Source organism: Mustela nigripes, chromosome 5 (assembly GCF_022355385.1).
Source record: "Mustela nigripes isolate SB6536 chromosome 5, MUSNIG.SB6536, whole genome shotgun sequence".
In the NCBI taxonomy this organism is placed as follows: domain Eukaryota; kingdom Metazoa; phylum Chordata; class Mammalia; order Carnivora; family Mustelidae; genus Mustela; species Mustela nigripes.
Genome location: NC_081561.1, coordinates 91,023,220 through 91,042,283, shown reverse-complemented (window position 1 = coordinate 91,042,283; position 19,064 = coordinate 91,023,220). Strand labels below are relative to the sequence as shown.

Genomic DNA, 19,064 nt, shown 5'->3' with positions numbered 1-19,064 from the left:
GAGGTAAAAGAGAATTACCAAGAAGGAGAAAACATTGGTTAGAATTTTAAAAGTCAGTCTCATTATAACTACACTTGATTAGATAGTGCTTTCTTTATTTCTGAAAGTTATTATTAAATTAAATTGATGGTACATCTTATATCATATGGCACAATAAAAATGAGGGCGGGGGGAGTAATTCAGGGGTAGTTTGTTTGAAGCCAGAACTGAAAAACCTAGTTTTAAGTCCTAGGTGTCTTTGGGCAAGTTACTAATTTCCTACACCTCAGTCCCCACATCTGTTAAATACTAATAGTAATAATACTGAACTCAAAGGTTGTTATGAGGATCACATGAATTCACTCACAGAGAGCATTAGGACCATGTCTGGCACAAAGTAGTTAATCAAGTAACATTAGTTACTATTCTGTGTGGGATGAGGAGAGAGGTATAGAAGTAAGGACAGCTCTACTAATCAGATTTGCAACTAACTTGCTAGTTTCTGGTGTGGAACTAGAAGCATGCTCTCCTTCCTCCAAATCATTGTCTATCCACTGGGAATCTAGACTCACAAGACAAAGAATAATGCCCACCTCCACTAGGGTTGGAAATTGTTCCCAGTTCCTTACCAAAGAGGAGAAGTAGGGTTAGTGTTTTTCACCACTCCAGGGAGAGCAGAGGGTGGTAGAGAGGTATACAGCCTGTCGATTTCTAATCTGATTGACAGAAAAGCAGCATTTACATTTCTTAGATGATTTGTGTGGTCACCTCTACTTATGGAGCCTCTGGGTTACTCCTGACTATAACTGAACCACAAAATCCTTTCCAATGTATAGCTTAAAGTCAACCACAAATTTAAATTTACAGCCAGCACTGGTGCCTAAATCAACCTGCTTTGTTGCAATGAAGTTATGTGGTAAAGCTTTATTTTTATGGCTTACACACTTCAGCTACTTTAGGGAACTGTCTAGGAATCAATGGACATCTCATAACAAAACACTTCTCATAACAAAGCAGTATTTGCTTGGGCTTCCTAGTCGAAATGTCCTGTGGACCTTTGGCAAATAAAATGATTACTTTATGGGCTGGAGTAGCAAGGTGAATGGGAGTGACAGTGATCAGAGTAGTCCAAATTGCAGTTTTGGATATGTTACATACAAATGCCTATGGGAAATCCCGGTGGAGGTATTAGGTAGGTCCAGAGCTCAAATGAGATATAAATATGGGAGTTCTGTTGACTTTTGTTGGGTGAAATCATAGAACAGGAAAATAGAAAAGATTGTAGGAAGAAAAAAAATTCAGCATTGGTCCCAAGACACCACAATATTTAAGCTTTTAGGAGGAGAGGAACCTGCAAAGACAATGAGAAGCAGCAGCCAGGAAAAAAAAATGATAGGCCAAGAAGAGAGAGTTCCAAGGAAGAGGAAGTAGCTAGTTAGGGAAAATACTGCTAAGAGAGTCAAGGGAAGTGAGGAGGAAAATGTGTCCATAGAATCGGTCAACATGGAGGCAGACTATGAACCCTCCATACTGCCCTGAGAGCAGTCTCAGTGGAGTGGTGCAGCAGGATTCTGATTCAGAGTGGGTTATGGAGTGAACAGGAGTCAGGCAGCGGAGACAACCTGTGTAGACAACTCTGTAGAGAAGCTCAGGCTGAAGGAAGAGGAGAAAATAGAGGTATGTAAGCTCTGTGAGTGTAAGGAGTGATTCAGTAGACAGCAAGGGACAACAATATAGAGGTTGTCACATCGGGGATTCATGTCATCTTGAATGTCACCTGAAATCATTCTGCTGTTTTCATGTTGCAGCTGTGGTCATAATCCTCTACTCTCATAAGACTGAGCTTGAAAAGTCTTTTCTCTATTCTCTTCAGTAGTGAATTCATCACCCATCTACAGATTCAACTAGCAATTTATGCAGCTGACTACCCACGCTAACCCCTCTGGGCTCCAACACCATATGGTGAGATGGGCAGCTCACGTGGAATCTCACCAGTGTCTCAAAAACAACATGTCCCTATAAAGAGTAGAAATTTTCTCAGCCAGGTCCTCTCTGCTCCCCTATTTCCTTTAATGGGACATTCAGATACTCACACTTAAAACCATATTTTCCTCTTCTGTCATCAGAAAACTATCTCATATTCTCTGACTTGGAGACTTTCTCTTGGTGGTCCCCCTGCTCAGACCACTTTCCCCACCACTTCCATCTGTCCAAAACCTAGCCATCCTTTAAAGCTTATGACATGTGATCCAGGAAACTCTGCTGATCCCTTCAATTGGATGAGATCTCCTAACGGTTCAGCCTTCTCGAGCACTTCTCTTCAGTTAGATTTACTTGAAAGCTTGTCTTATCCACCTGATTAGACTCTAAACTTACTCCTTTTTGCTTCCCTTGCATCGCTAGATACAACAGGCTCTGACCAACTTTTGTTTAACTGGCTCAAAAGCAAATTAATAAATTCTTTAGATGAAATGAGTTTTTTCCAGTTGTGTGCATGCAGAATAAATAAAACGCTGGAAACTTAAGAATGTACTCAACTGGAGTACAGAAATGAGCTCATATGAACATCAGGGTACTGCCAAAAACTGCTTTTCTTTCCTGGAACAAGTATTTACTTAACTTTTTATTATGGTATGGAATATTTCAAATATACATAAAAGTGGACAGACTAGCATAATGAACCCCCATGAACCTATGATCCAGTTGCAACAACTCACAATATTTTCCCATTCTAATTTTGTCTATTCATCGACCCCTTCCATTTTTTCCTGGAGTATTTTAAAGCAAACTCCAGACTTCGTATCATTTCACTTATATATACCCCAGTAAATATCTCTACCAGATGAAGCTTTGTTTTATAATTTCACCACATGTCAAACCTAATGAAACTAATGCTAATTTCTTAATCTGATTTAATATCGAGTTTTTGTTCATTTGTCCTCAATCTGTTGCAGTCATTTTATTCAGGGAATGCTTAATTTAATACTTATTGCCCATTTTAAGGCAATTTAGTGCTGGACATTAACTCTTGATTCTTTTAGCACATGTGCTGGAAGAGGTTAAGGAAAAAGGAGATATTCAATTTTTGAATTAGTTTCCTTGATTCATTTCCTTCCCTCTTCAGCTACTGCTGTTTTGGATCTTCCTCATTACCATGTTTATCAAAAAAATGGGAAGGAAAAGAAAGTGTGGCAGAGACCACTATTTATTTGTCCCCCAATATCTTTTGTCCCTTTTCTCTAGAAGAAAAGAAGCGGCGCAAGACTAAAGATGACATTTCCTAGATTCCCTTGCAGTTAGATAGCCACAAGACCATGCAACTTTGTGAGCCAAAGTGATGTGTGCAATTTCTGGGTCATGCCTTTAACTAGAAAGACGTTTGCTGTCTCCTCTCTGATACCGCCTTCTTAATGGCTTAAATGCAGATGTAGTGTGGTAAGCTATTCGCCACCAAGCACATGATGAACAGCCCTAGAGGATCCAGAAGCTACCAGATGAAAGAGCTCGTTGATCTCATCAGGAAGAGCTGGCCTGTCAACATGCAGACCCTCAGTTTTAAACTATTATTACTTTGGTATTGGTTACAAAAGCTGTCCTGATATCTTAATTAAGTTAGAAGGTAAAACTCAACCATGTCAGTAATATAAATCAAATGAAAGTTTTCTAAAAATCTAATGAGAGTTTCTTTTCCCTACATCACAGTCAAATGTTCTCTGCATATGTTTCCAATTATTACCAGCTATCATTCTGTCTGGGAGCATGCTAATCAACTGACATGAGTTAACTAACTGTATACCACAACAAACAGCAAAGTAGAAAGACTGGCTGGGTTTGGTTCCAAACAAATTTATCCTCCCTTGTTTCTTCCTAGCTAAGAAGGAATTATTAAAAGTATGGGACCCTTCAAAGATCTGTAAAATGGGAATGACAGAGTTCCCTAGAAGACTAATTAGGGAGAATAAATAAGTTTGCATGTATCAGAGAAGTGAACACAGTACTTGGCACAGAGAGGTATCAAGAAAAGGCTTATTTCATTTCCTTTGGTTCCCCGCGTACATAAGTCCCAAGGGTCTGATGATATTTTTCTAATAATCTACTATTCTATAGCTATTCAGGCCTCCAGTTCTTGTCCAAAACAGCAAAAATGATCAGACACTGAGTAGGAGCGCTGAGATTTACAACGCCAGTCTCTTTTGAAAGGCCGTGAAAGAAACCATGGAATGCACTAATGGATGAAAATCTTTGTCGAGGATTGTATGGCTGCTCAGAAAGAATGTCGGTAGGCAGTGTATTAGTTGGGGAAAAAAACTGGCTGATACAGCACACTACCCTCTCCTCTCAGAGGGTTTGTCTCCTTTGTGTAACATCAGGGGCTCCTAGAGCATGAGGCTCTGCTCCGTGCAGTTCCTCAAGGATCCAGACGGGCAGAGTCACTGACCAGCCTGATAACAAGGGATGGGAGGATTGTGTGGGGAGATATTTACGGGCTAGTCCAGGAAGTGATTTCATAACTTCCACTCACATTCCACTGTCCCTGAGTCTTACCTTGAGACCTAACTGCAAGAGCTGCTGGCAAATATGGTCTGGTGAGTGCCCAGGAAGAGGAGAGATAAATGTGGGGATCAGCTAGCAGTATCTGTCAAAAGTAGTTACCCTGAAAGAATTTACTGAACTATTTTATTTAGCTTCGACTTGAGTACTGGGAGAAGACACTTAGAAAAACTTGGCCAAAACCTCAATTAGCAGAGTCTTACAAAAATCCTTGTATGATACAAGAAATGAATCTAGGGAAGATGATTTTTTAAAGAACTGATCAGAGAAAAGTCTCCCGAAAACTTCAAAGCGAAACTTCCCCAAAACTTCAGTAAGTAATAATAATCACTTAAAAAAAAAAGTTTTAATGGCAGAAAACCCAAATTATTTTAGTTAGAAAAAGACTTAAGTGTTGGATCCTTTTCCTCTAGGAAAAAAACAAGCACTTTTCTTTAGTGAAGGGTTTGAACTTCTAAGGGATTTTCAAGAGTCATTAACTTCACGTTGTCTTTTCCTAAATAATGGTGTCCTAGTTACTGGACCAACAGCACACAGGTGGCCCCAAAACCACACACGCATTGGTCACAGTCACTGTGAGAGTCTCAGACACATGGCGAAACCTCCTAAGAGGCCGCTGACGATTATGTTTCATTATAATGATATTTCCAGAAATAAAGGGAATTACACATTAATAAAGCAATGGAACTATGTGCATAACCATAACAACTGCTGCAAATTTAATAACATTTTATACTCCTCAAGAATTCTTTTTTCTTTTCTTTTCTTCTTCCCTCCCTCTGGCTTTCTTCCTTCCTTTCTTTCTTTCTTTTATTGCCAGAAAGATGAGAGAAGTTCTGAGAAAGAGCTGAGAAGCACTATGTCTCTCATCTGTACCCTCACAGTTCCAAAGATGTCACAGCCGTGCTCAGCACATGATAATAGTGACCTCACAGTAGCCTCTTGGAAACACCCTTCCTGGTTCCCACATGCGTATTTAATCTTGAAGGATGGTCACAGCCTGGAGCCCACAGTCCAGTGTCTTTAAATGACATCTGGTCTGAGAAATGTTTCTCTAAGTCAAGTCCAATTTCATTTGTTTTCCAAAGTACATTTCTCTTTTTGAATTCTCACCAAAGCAAATGGCTCTCATGCATGTCTACGGAAATTTCTGAATATCTAAATAAAATTTTAGAACATTTTATTTTTTTAAACATTTTATTTTTTAAGTAATTTCTGCACCCCACATGGGGCTTGAACTCACAACCCTAAGATCAAGCATGTCATACTTTACCAACTGAGCCTGCCAGGTATCTTAGAACATTTTAAAGAAAGACACAATCTCAATTATGCAGCCTTCCAATTAATTTCAATTAAATCAATCAAGTTTTTGTTTTGTTTTGCTTTTTTGTGTTGACAAATGAGGGGTCACAAATGTGAAGGATTATTTTAAAAATTTCTCTTCCTCCTCCCCCAATTCAAGGAAAGCACAAACGATTAACTTCTTTTTACCATTTTTCTGCATATTCGTCTATGACCTCTCCTTGTCATATACAGATGAGCATTCAGATCAATATAGAAAACGTCTTCTGGATGACTACGTGGCAGAAAGAAGACCAAAGGCCCCTCCTGGGGAAGCTTTCTGACCCTCCTGAGAGCATATGTCAGAAAAAGTGCCTCTTTCACTGGGAGGATATGAGGGTCTCGAGGAGGTGAGCCCATCAAGGGAAAATTATCTGCCCTTCAAGTGTTAATCCATCTGCCCTCATTTTAAAGTGAAAGATGAAGAGGTCTGTCTTCCTTCACCTCAAAAATTGCCATATACGGGGGGTTTTGTTACTGTTTTTTGCTCATTAGGCAGGCTCTCTTTTCTCTGTGGCTTGTCCCCTTGTTGTTTTGCTGCTCCTCGGCACCCATACCAGTCACTGTCTTTTTCTGATGGGACCTCTGAGTGGCTCAGGATGTTTCTTCTTCTGGAAGTGCCGTCCTTCAGGCTCTTCCATCCCTTTTCTCCCTGCACTCGCTTCCCATGCCTATGCCTCCTTCTCAGTCTTCTCCCTTTCCCCTGGGCATCGGCCAAGGCTCTATTCCCAGCCTTCTCCTCCCTCCTAAACCCAGGCTGTCCCCAACACTTCTTCACCTCAACCCAGAAGCAGGGAGCTTCCTAAAATGCTGCCCTGACCCCACTTTCTCTCTGTTTAAAATCCTTTAACAACTTCCCAAAGTAGGATCACCTTCAGTCTCTTCAGCCAGGACACCGAGAGCTTCTGGCTCAGTCATGGGTGACTGCCAAGAGCCTCCACCTCCTGGCACCTCTTCGCAGGGAGGTCAGACTTTACGCAAGTCAAACATATGGCGGTATTTCCTGTCTCTGCTTATACTGTTACTCCACCGGGCTGCCTTTCCTTCTTTCCCCCCGTCTCTCTAACGTGTAAATCGAATCATCTTCTTCAGGCAAAACTTTCTCATGCTCTAGCATTTCTGAAAGATAAAACCCAAACTACTTTTTGGTACAGAGGGCTCTCCCAGATCTGAGCCCTTGCTTCCTTCTCTAACCACACCTCCAGTTATGCCCTATCTCTGACTCTGCTCCCAGATAATCCAGTTATTTTGAGTCCCCAAACTCAGCACGAATGGAAGTTGTTCCCCAAATCATCATATCTGCTCTAAACTTTCAATTTCAGGTCCCCAGGAGTGGTCCCTGGAACTCTTCCTTCTTCTGCCCCTTCTTGGAGCTTTAATGGTCTTTTCCTTGATTGACTGTTCTTTCTGTAGAGGAACAAAATCATTGCCCAGAATGTCCCAGGCACAAGGGGGTTAAGTAAATATCTGTAGAGCAAATATCTGCCAAAGGGTTAATCTCGGACTATTGATGCTTCCTCATTCCCTGGAGAGGCCTGGTAATACTGCCGCAATGGAGCATCTTTTTTTTTTTTTTTTTTTTCAGTGTGAATGGACAGAGGAGATCCTGTTTCTTTGTCTTTCTGCTCTGCCAGCCACAGATGTGCCTGGAGAGCCTTGGGTGCTGCTGCTGGAAACAGTAATGACTGGGAGTTGCAGAGGGGGTCACCTACCAAGCGGTAGAGGGATGCAGCACATGTCCTGACCCTCCTAGGATCCAGGCTGGGGGCAGGGCAAGTATCAGTCCAGAAGGATAGACTTTCAGGTTTCTGTCCATACATTAAACTGTATAACTTGAAATTATCCAAATAATTATGTGGATTAAAGAGATTTCTAAGTACAACCCCTCTACCAAAGTTGTGATGTTTCTAAGAGAGAATGCCTCATATAAAAAATAGCCATTGGCAATGTGACTTGTCGAAGCCTCATGGTCAACAGAACATGGCATGGGCAGAAAGAGTAATTCCCTTATAAATCATTTGTGATTATTCCCAGTTTTCTGGATTTTACTGATCATACTTAAAGCAATTTATTTCTCTTACATTTATTTCTCTTCTCCTACTTTTTTTCTCCCGTGTCTTGCCCTCTCACCAAAAGAAAGGCTATTGCCTTGTTTTCCCCTTAACTGCTCAAAGTTAGAGCTCAAAGTTCTAATCCTCATTTTCTGTCTCTGTGAAATGGGAATAATAATAGGGCTGCAAGGATTAAGTAGATAATATTTAGAAAGTGCTTAGCGCAGCAAGAGAGGGGAACGTGATGCATGTTCGCTGAGATCATTGTCCTTTATATTCCATTTATGAGTGACAAACAGAAGAAAATACAAGAAATAAATCACTATTAAGGAAAAGAAAAGTAGTAAGTCTTATGATACAATTAACATAAAAGCCAGAGACAGCAACTTTGTCTTCTTTAAAATAACCAGACCTATCCTTCTGAATTGCTATACTGAATAACCTCTCAATCAATACTTATTTCTTACTCCTAAGTACATGACTTATTCTAGGTCATGTGGAAGATACAAAAAGAGAGCTTTGAGGAATTGACACTCTAGAAGTCATATCTATTTCTTTTCTATTTCTGTAATGTGTATCCTAGCTATTCCTCAACAGGACAAGGCAGCTTGCTGTAAAATGCTCAAGGTGGTGGAAGGCAACACAAAATGAAGAATCAATCAAACAAACAAAAATATGGTGGGAAAGAAGGAGATAAATCTATTTGGAAGCCACAAATAGCTGGCTTTTTTTTTTTTTAATTTCAACTTTATTTGGCCAATGTGTTCAATTCCAATATTATGGTAGAAATGCCTGAAGAATTGTCAACACTTGATTTAGCATCCTTGGCTGTCTCCCAGCCTAGATGGAGAGTCCTTGCTCTGCCTGACACCAACCGGAGGCCACGTAAGAAGTCACAGAGCAGGGTTCCACAGAAGAGGTTCCTGCCCATACCTGTCCTGGGTCTCAGCTGGCAACTACCTCTCATCCAGTTGTAATATAGCCCATGCTGTGGCAGAGACCAGAAGCCCCTGTTTAACCAAACAGTTCGAGAGACATGCTTAATCATGGCCAGAGTGGCACGAAGTGAGAGTGACTGCATCCAGCCTGACTTCGCCCCTCCCCACATGGGACAAGAGTCTCTAGGGAGTCCTGGCCAAGTTAGAATGGACATCCTGACATCCAAAAATGTCTAAAAAATTTCACAGATGGAATTTTAAAAATAAGCGATAGTATAAACCTCACAGAAAGGAGACTTTGCCAGCATGAGGTTCCAAAATGTTTTAGTGAGCACTCTGGGAAAGCCACATATGAAAAAGAACATGACAATTAACAACAAAAAAGATGGCCCACAAAAATGGGCTGGCCTAAACATAAGTTCCTTTCCAAAAATTGAAAAGCAAAAAAAGGGGGGGAGCTTATTTTTTTTAATTTTTAAACAGTTTTTAATTCCAGTTAGTTAACATACAGTGTTAGATTAGTTTCAGTTGCACAACATAGTGATTCAGTAGTTCCATAGTCACCCAGTGCTCATCATCAGCGCACTCCTTAATCCCCATCACCTGCTTCACCCACCCACCCCTTCTCCTCTGGTAACCATCAGTTCTCTATAATTAAGAGTTTATTTCTTGATTTGTCTCTCTCTTTTTTTCCCTTTGCTAATTTGTTTTGTTTCTTAAATTCCACACATGAGTGAAATCATATGGCATTTGTCTTTCTCTGATGGACTTAATTTGCTTACCATTATATTCTCTAGCTCCATCCATGTCATTGCAAATGGAAAGATTTCATTCTTTTTTATTGCTGAATAATTTTCCAGTGTGTATATAACACTTCTTCTTTGTCCATTCATCAGTCAGTGGACAATTTGGGTTTGGCTCTTGTAAATAATGTTGTTATAAACATATGGGGTGCATGTATCCCTTTGAACTAGTGTTTTTGTATTCTTTGGATAAATATCCAATAGTGCAATTGCTGGATCATAGGATAGTTCTATTTTTAACTTTGTGAGGAACCCCCATACTCTTTTCCACAGTGGCTGCACCAGTTTGCATTCCCACCAACCGTGCATGAGGATTCCTTTTTCATCACATCTTCACCAACACCTGTTATTTCTTGTGTTGTTGATTTTAGCCATTCTGACAGGTGTGAGGTGAGATCTCATTGTAGTTTTGATTTTCATCTCCCTGATGGTAAGTGATGATGAATATCTTTTCATGTTTGTTTGTCATCTGGATGGCTTTTTTTTTTTTTTTTTTTGAGAAATGTCTGTTCATGCCTTCTTCCCATTTTTATTTGGATGACTTCTTTTGGGGTGTTGAGTTTTATAAGTTCTTTATACGTCTTGGATACTAATATTTTATTGTATATGTCATTGGCAAATACCGTCTCCCATTCAGTAGATTATCCTTTAGTTTTGCTGATTGTTTCCTTTGCTCTGCAGAAGCTTTTTATTTTATTTTTGTATTTTTAAAAAGATTTTAAAGATTTTATTTGTTTATTTGACAGGGAGGGAGGGAGAGAGAGAGAGAGCACAAGAAGGGGGGGGGACAGGCAGAGGGAGAGAGAGAAGCAGGCTCCCTGCTGAGCAGAGCCCAATGCGGGACTCGATTCCAGGACCCTGGGATCATGACTTGTGTCAAAGGCACATGCTTAATTGACTGAGCCACCCAGGCACCCCAGAAGCTTTTCATTTTGATGTAGTCCCAGGAGTTTATTTTTGCTTTTGTTTCCCTTGCCTTGGGAAATATATCTAGAAAAAAGTGACTAAGGCTAGTGTCAAAGAGGTTACTGTCTATCATTTCTTCTAGGATTTTTATGGTTTCAGGTCTCACATTTAGGTATGACAAAGACAGGTTTAAATTTATATGTATTAGAAAGAAGTGTTACTTCAAAAAAAATTTCTGCATTTCCAATTAATGTTCCCTCCTTATAGTGAGCATCTATGTAGTACACGAGAGTACTAAATGTGGCATCAGAGGAGAAGTAGAAACAGCTCGCATTAACAGAAAGGAGGCTGCTAGCATCAGGGGATACAGCACTGTTTTCACTATTAAATTTTAGGAGGTTACTGTATAGATAGTTATATTAAAAGTATTGAGTAAACTAATTGGCTATATCTCCAGAGTGATTTGATAGAACAGGCTATTCAGACTGGCAAAAAGTGCCTGGAGTCATATAAGCTTGACTTGCACTCAGGCTCTTCTGCCTAAAAATAGGCAGAAGGCATGGACAGACATTATTACAAAATGGAGAAATTGGCCATATTTTTAACTTCTGCGACTCAGCTCCTCGTCTGTGAGATAGTGATAACAGTCCCTAGTCCTCAGAGTCATTCCAAAAGTAAAATGAGATACCGGAAGTAAAGTGGCTGGCCCATGGCAGGTATTTAACAAAGATTTTGCCTTCCTATCCCTAGGTGTATCCTATACAAATTTCCATTATTCCTTGTACAGATGTATTGACTTTAATATTCATATTGTGATATTTCATAAAGGTGGATGAATCATAGGTCATCTACTTGTACAATTATTTCATTCCCTCCCCGACTAGAGTATAAGTTCCACAAGGAGGGGGTTCTGCCTATTTCCTCCTAGCATAAGTGGTAAGGGGCATATCACACATAGTACATGTTCCATCAGTATTTGTGGTACGAAGGGAAGAAGACATTTTTTATTGAGGACTTACTAATGTGGTCCAAGTGTGTTCCTTTTTGGTGACCACCTTGAAGCATACGTGTGGCTTCAGAGACTCTTCAGACAGAATGCTTCCTGCTCTTCTGACTGGAGCTCTCAAATAGCAGCATTAGATGTTCTGAACATCCGTGGGCTCCTCAGATTAAATCTGCTTTCCCTCCAGCACCCACATTCAAGTGAAAAGTTTGAAGGGACTCAAAAATGGATTTTATTGCTTTGATGTACTTTTGATCTACACATTTTCAACAATAGAATTTATTTATCACTGTAAATGCACAACCATTCAGTTTCAAAACAGAATGAGGGCAGATTATGAGCTAGCTTAGAAAATTAATTACCACTTACATAACAAATTTTTGTGGTAAAATATATTCTCAGTTCCAAATGACTAGCTCATGAATGAACTTCTAAAACCCAAACCATTTGTACTTCAGGGCTGTCTATAACCCACTCATGAGAAATCATGGAAGTTTTAACTTTATAATGTCATAATTTTAAAAAAATGTAATCTAAAGTAAAATCTAAAGCCTCCTTTTTTCCTTCCTTCTTTCCACCCTCTCTTCACCCTCCCCTCCCTGTGTTTCCCAAACACAGCTTAAAAAAAAAAAAAAAATCCTCTGTATTCCAAGCTGCACTGGCAGAAGAAGCTCCAAAAAAGTGTTAAGACTGTGACTCACCTCATTGTAATTCTGCTTATAGAATTTATGGAAAAGGAATGAAATCCAAGAAAATAAAATAAAACTTTAAAAATCCCACTGATAAGCAAAAGTCCTTTCTGTAGGAAATAGAGTTATATAAAAAGATTTATATTTTGTTTCGTATAACTCAGAGGAAACCCATATCCCCTGTTAACTGCCACCTCTAATTAGTTACAGACCATTTAACTCCATAAATGTTTTCCAGGATTAATGATAATTGACACATGTATTATGCTTTTAATCTTTTAAGAAATGCTAATATTGATTCTTTTTCCTGCAATCTTGGGATGGTGCCAGTATTATCCCAGCCAAAAAAGAGGTAGAGATGCCACCTTGTAACTGGCCCTGTAATGGTTAAGTCAGCCTGGTTATGTATGTTGGCCAGGGGCTGTCTCTTTGCCACAGGTCAGGTGGCAGGTCCAGGCACTGCCAGGGTGATTTCCCTCTTTACTTAGCTTTACTTTACTTTACTTAGCTCAGGTCCAGGCACTGCCAGGGTGATTTCCCTTTTTGTGTTCTTCCTAACCACTTTCATTGAACCCCAAGGAAGCCTACGGACCAATGAATGCAAAGATTCTCAAACTTGGCTGTGTTTCCACATCCACGTGGCAAACATTATGAAGAATACAGATGGTGCATGGGCCCCATCTCGGACTGAGTCCATCAGAACCTCTGAGCGTGAGACTTGGGCCAATCAGGCTTGACCAACCTTAGTGCAACTTTACTGGAAGCAGAACAACATTATTCAGATCTCTAACAAATGAAGTTGACTTTCAAGGAAGAGAGGAATTTTTAATGGGGATCTGTCGAGATCGATTTTATGTGTCAACCCAACCGGGCCACAGGGTACCCAGGTATTTGGTTAGACATTATTCTGGATGTGTTTGTGAGAGTGTTTCTGGGCTAGTGTTTTGAGCTAGTAGGCCAAGTAAAGCAGATTGGCTCCCCATTGGGGGTGGGTGTCATCTAATTCACTGATGGCCTTAATAGAATCTCAGGGTGAAGATCGGAGAATCTACTCTCTTCGCCTGTCTTCAGTCTAAGACATGGGTTTTCTCCTGTCCTTTGGACTCAGACTTGGACCAGAACCTCTGCCGTCAGCTTTCCTGCTTCTCAGGGCTTTGGGCTTGGACTGGAACCATCCCATTGGCTCTCCTGGGTCTGCAGCTTGTTGAATGCAGATCTCAGAACTTTTCAGTCTCTGTAATCACATGATCCAATTCCTTATATGTACGTACACACAGACACACATGAGCTCACATGTACACACACACACACACACACATCCTACTGATTCTGTTTCTCTGGACAACCCTGACTAATACAGGATGTTTCTTTTGACCATATATGCTAGTAAATATATATAAAAAGGTACACAGACAATGTTTGAGAGATATTTTACAACAATAAGACAAAGAAGCAGAGGGCAAAGTGCCATTATGTAATTATGTAGAATAAAGGTTGAGAAGGTCCCTACCTGGGACTTTGGAAAGAAGGTTCCTGTTGAATTAGAAGGAGCTGTGCAAGGATACAGAATGAAGTGTTTATATATATATATATATATATATATATATATGTGTGTGTGTTCTCCATATATATATAATATATATATTTATATTATATATAATATTTCATTTCATATATATTTTTTTTCATTTCATATAGATATGTAATCTTTACATTCTATTCACATACACATAAATAATCTTATATGATTCTAAAAAACAGGATGTTGAGACTGAATATAGTTTAAAGGTGAAGGTATTATCTGGTAGTCTTGAATAATGATAAGCTCCTTACCTCTTTGTATCTAGAATGTTTACTGAATGGATAAAAGAAAAATATTATCAGGAAGAGAAAGGCAGTGCTGAGTGCCAAACTCAGCAGGATGCAAGGGCACAAGGTTTCTCAGGGCATCAGAAGCTCACTGGCCTGGGCCTTCTTTTTTCATTCTGTCTCTTGGTTCCTGTGAGCTGTGGTCTATGATATCAAGTATCAAAAATGCTGGTGTTCCTTAGGATTGATGCTTCCTGCTGCATTTGCCTCTTTTTTTTTTTTTTTAACCCTTCTTCAGTCTTTCTCTCTCTCTCTCTTTTTCATTCCTTCTTTATTTAAGCAGTGGGTAAGTGTTTGAGGAAATACATTAAAAGTCAGTCATATTAATATGATGGGGCTTTAAGCTAGGGATGAAGATTATTTGGGAAAATGTGTTCTCCAGGGGCACCTGGGTGGCTCAGTGGGTTAAAGTCTCTGCCTTCAGCTTGGGTCATGGTCTCAGGGTCCTGGGATTGAGCCCTGCACTGGGCTCTCTGCTCAGTGGGGAGCCTGTTTCCTCCTCTCTCTCTGCTTGCCTCTATGACTATTTGTGATCTCTGTCTATCAAATAAATAAATAAAATCTTAAAAAAAAAAAAAGAAAATGGGTTTGCCAATAAAAACATTTAAAAGTAAAAAACAAAAAACAAAACAAAACAAAAAAGGTCTGGTACTGCAGTTTAAAGCAAATTACCTAAATACAGATAAAGGAAATTGGGCAAGATAATGGCATCTTTCTGAGTTTCCTACACCAGAACTTTTCAAGAAAACTTACCACACACAAGCAACTGGGGAAAAAGAAATTCACAAGTGAATAACTCAACATATAACCCTCAGCAAAATCTAATGAAAAGTCACCATGCTGGTTTTCAATATAAATTACTACATACAAAACCTGTTTTGCAAATATGTTATGGATTTTAACGTAAGTTGCTGCATAAAATGTGAACAGTTTTATGACAACAATATTCTGTAATTTAGACTTTCAGCTTAGTTGCATGGATTACTTATGTAACTCTATAAAATGATGAGCTTATAAGGGAAAAATACCTTCACTTTAGTGATTCCAGTTTAAACTTACAGAAATATCAAATAACTTATTGAAAAAAATCCCAGATGAAGTAAAAAGGAATGTTCTGGGAAGTTGCCATTGACAGTAAGTTGCCCTGATCTTATAGATGTTTGTTTCCCAGGATTACTTAGTGAGGAATATCAGCAGTTTAAAAATAAGAATGGCCAGAGGTCTTTAACAGTCTCATCAGAGGATTCTAGACAGGCTGACTCTTTTCACTCTTTTTTTTTTTTTTTAAGAAATATTTAATCTAATCCTGTATAAAAATCTGAGAGCAAACTAATAAGGAATAAAGATAATTAATTAAAAATGAATTAAGAGACTATGACTTGTTCTTCACTATTATCCCAACAGCCCACCCTGACCTTGGACTGTCTCTGCTACTCATGACAGTGGAGGCCAGGTCACAGGAAGGGAACCTGGGGAGGAAACCTTTCCAAATCATAGGAATCTAAGAGCCTGATCTCTGACTTCCAAATAAGGTTAAAGCACAGCTTCGTTATCCAGATCCTGAAATGTCAGCCAACTTCACCAGCATGAGGAGTGCAATCAAAAAAAGACTGTGCACCAACAGAAATACATCAGTCACTAAAATGGAAAGCCATATAGCAACAACTGATGTCAAAGCCGACGAGCATTTTTAAACAACAACAATAGACTAGTACAGGGGTATGCGTACCAAGATAAAGGAACATTCTCCTCCAAGAGCCTAAATCTGCTGATTAGGAATCATATCAACTGGGCAATAAATTGCATACAGAGATTTACCTCTTCCGACCATGCTGTCTTTACACACTAACACCCCTTCACTTCCATTTGCAGCTAAACCTTTTTTTTTTTTTTTTTTTTTAAGATTTACTCATTTATTTTAGAGGGGGCTCAGGAGGGGAAGAAGGAAAGGGAAAGAATCTCAAGCGACTCTCTGATGATCACAGGGCCAGACAAGTGGCTTGAGCTCATGACCCGAGCCAAAATCAAGAGTCTGGATGCTTAATTGACTGAGCCTCCCAGGCACCCCTCAGTCTACCCTTCATTTTAAACTCCCATGTCCTTATTTTGAGCATCCTCCTTTTCTCCAGTGAAAGCTTGAAACAAACTCACCTAGGAGAAACAACACCAATTTTCCCCATTACCTAATGTTTCCAACCTGTTACAAAGTGCAACTCATAAAATCAAGAGGGAGCATCATTCTTTGTGTGTGTAAAGCAATACCAAAGTGAGGAGCCAGGATTCAACAACGCTACGGATACCCTTCTGGAAATTGCTTGTGCAATGGCACTCCTTGAAGGCCCATATTTCATTGACTTGGCAAAATTCCCTTTCAAGGTCATTTCCAAGTGCTCGTCTTGTGCAGAGCAGCATGCGTGGAACCGCACTAGCATGGCACCAGGTCAACCCATTAGTCATTGCTGGAGCGAGCCTTCTGCGGAGAGGCAGCCTGCTTCAAAGTCAGATGGGCTTGGCAACAGCATGCCAAGAAAACTTTCAGATTTGAAATGTTACAGAAAAGAAGGTCACAACACCTTATAATGGCCTACTCTCCTTGCAGAAGGTGGCTTTTCATATTTTTATGCAGATATTCATATCTGCCCAGTGTGAAAACCAGGTTAGGAAATGTGGTGAGTGAGGGTGCGCATATGTCTTCAATTGAGCACCGTGGCGGGTGCCAAATTCAACCGAGCTGATCGGACCGTAGGTCTGTGTGAAAGCTGGAAGGGGTGGAATCTAGTTGCTATAGCTGCAAATTAAACAAATAAATGAGACACCGTGGAATGCAGCAAAATATCTGTGGTTTGATTAGTTCACATTTGCCATATGTGTGAATATTAGCAGTCAAATTCTTAGCTTAAGCAAAGTGGTTTACATTAGGTGCAAGCGAGGGGAAATGCTTAAAAATAAATAAGGGAGAGTTGACTTCTACCTCCAAGGATAAATCTCTTACCTGTTATATAAACTTTTAAGGAATTTCATTAATTTTTTATGTTAGGAATATATATATAAATTTGGTGTTGCTAAAAATACAAGATTTCCACCCGAGCATTTTCCTTGAAGCTTTAGACAAGAGTTTGACGCTAGCTTCTCACCTATTATATGATAATAAATGAACATCATTAGCTATAGGGAAATTTTATCTTATCGTTGCCATAAGATTCCTATCTTATCCTCTTTGAGGGGACTTCTATTTATGGGGCATATTAAGTGGCAGGCACTGTGCTCTGTATTTCCATGGCCAATCTCTGGAATTCCTGCAAGAAGCTGTAAGTTCCCCACTCGTGGAATTCAAGAAAGAAATTTCAAAAGACCATTGAACAGAGAATTCTACTCTGACTAACTTCTTAAATCACTTACACTAAACCCTTTTCACAGAATGACAAAACCAGAGAAAACTGGAGAGGTCATCTGGTTCAGCGGCCCTTTCGAGGTGGCTCACGTGTCTGCGTCTCTTAGAAGAGCTGCCTACAGAAACAGAGTGTGGCAGCAGGGAGATAATAGAAGGGCTGTTTACTAAAATCAATCTTTTTATCCTAACACAAACAGATGGTGGCAGTGTGAGGAGTAGCACTTGGACATATAATTCAATATATTACCAGGTCACATAAATGAATGTATTTGATAAGGATGAAAGGGGTTACCTTAAGGGGAAACATTTCCACCCACCAGAGCTAATCCCTACAACTAGGTTAAAATGTATCACAGGATGCCTCGGTGGCTCAGTGGTTTAACCCACTGTCTTCGCCTCAGGTCATGATTTCGTTGTCCTGGGATCGAGTCCCGCATTGGGCTCCTTTCTCCACGGGGAACCTGCTTCTCCCTCTCCCTCTGCCTCTGCCTGCCACTCTGCCTGCCTGTGCTTGCTCTCTCACTCTAACAAATAAATAAAATTTTTAAAAAATGTATCTTAATTAGATCATCAAGGGCAAGTTCATTTTCTGAATATGGATATGGTAAAACAATAAGAAAAAGTCACCCTTGCTTAGTTGAAAAGGAAAATCATCAAAAATGCCAGGGATGTTTATAAGTGTCTCGATGAGATATGTTTATGAAATATAATGACGATTCATGGTGAAAGGCATCTGTTCACTAGATATTAACAAAGCTCCATGAAGAGAGACCCTGGGTATGATAAGTGTGATGGATTGGGTCGCTCAGCATCCTACCTCCAGCTAGGGCGCTGGCTCACTGTGCAAGCCTGGACAAGTTCTCATGCTGCACACTTGAAGCCCAGGAGACAGAGTTCTGCTCTGGAAAAGGGAAAGACTGATTTTGAAAATTATAAGCCAGTGAGCTTGACAAGGATGTTATGAGATTCTAAAACAGGTCACTGAAGAACTTAGGTGGGAAATAGAGAAGTAAATGGTGATCACAGGTACCAGCCTAAGTTCACTTAGAGAAAATAATCTTATTTCCTTTCCAGAAAGTGTTATGAGACTGGGAGAAATAGGAAAGAAAGGCATTCACCCCACCATTATTCACTCATCCTTTCCAAAACATTTTCTGAGATCTTCTATATGCCAGGCACTGATCCAGAAGAGGGGACTATGTGAGGAAGCTAAGAGCATGCACCTGCCATTAAAGAACATCCAGTTCCAGACAGATGCAACAACATAGTACAAGTACAGGACAGTGGATGCTATCATAGAGGCACATGCGGGGTAGAGGTTCCTAAAGAGGGGATGGGCAGTTCTGTGATGTAAGGCAGAGTTGACGCATGAGTGCACTGGGAGAAGGAGGTTTCTGAGAGGGAACTCAGGGCTGCGTGGACACCCAGTCCCAGAAAAGCCCCATTGTAACCTTAAATAGGCTCATGGAAGTTAACCAGTATTCCTAAAGGACCAGGAAATTTAGAGAAAAATTTGGTAGCTTAGGTTCAGATTCAAATAGAA

At 39.9% G+C, this 19,064-nt stretch overlaps 1 protein-coding gene across 8 annotated transcripts in view; it reads right to left on the bottom strand.

Moving 5' to 3' along the window:
- AIG1 (androgen induced 1) overlaps positions 1-19,064 on the bottom strand; it is a 271,080-nt gene that overhangs the window by 145,448 nt on the left and 106,568 nt on the right. The window lies entirely within an intron of this gene.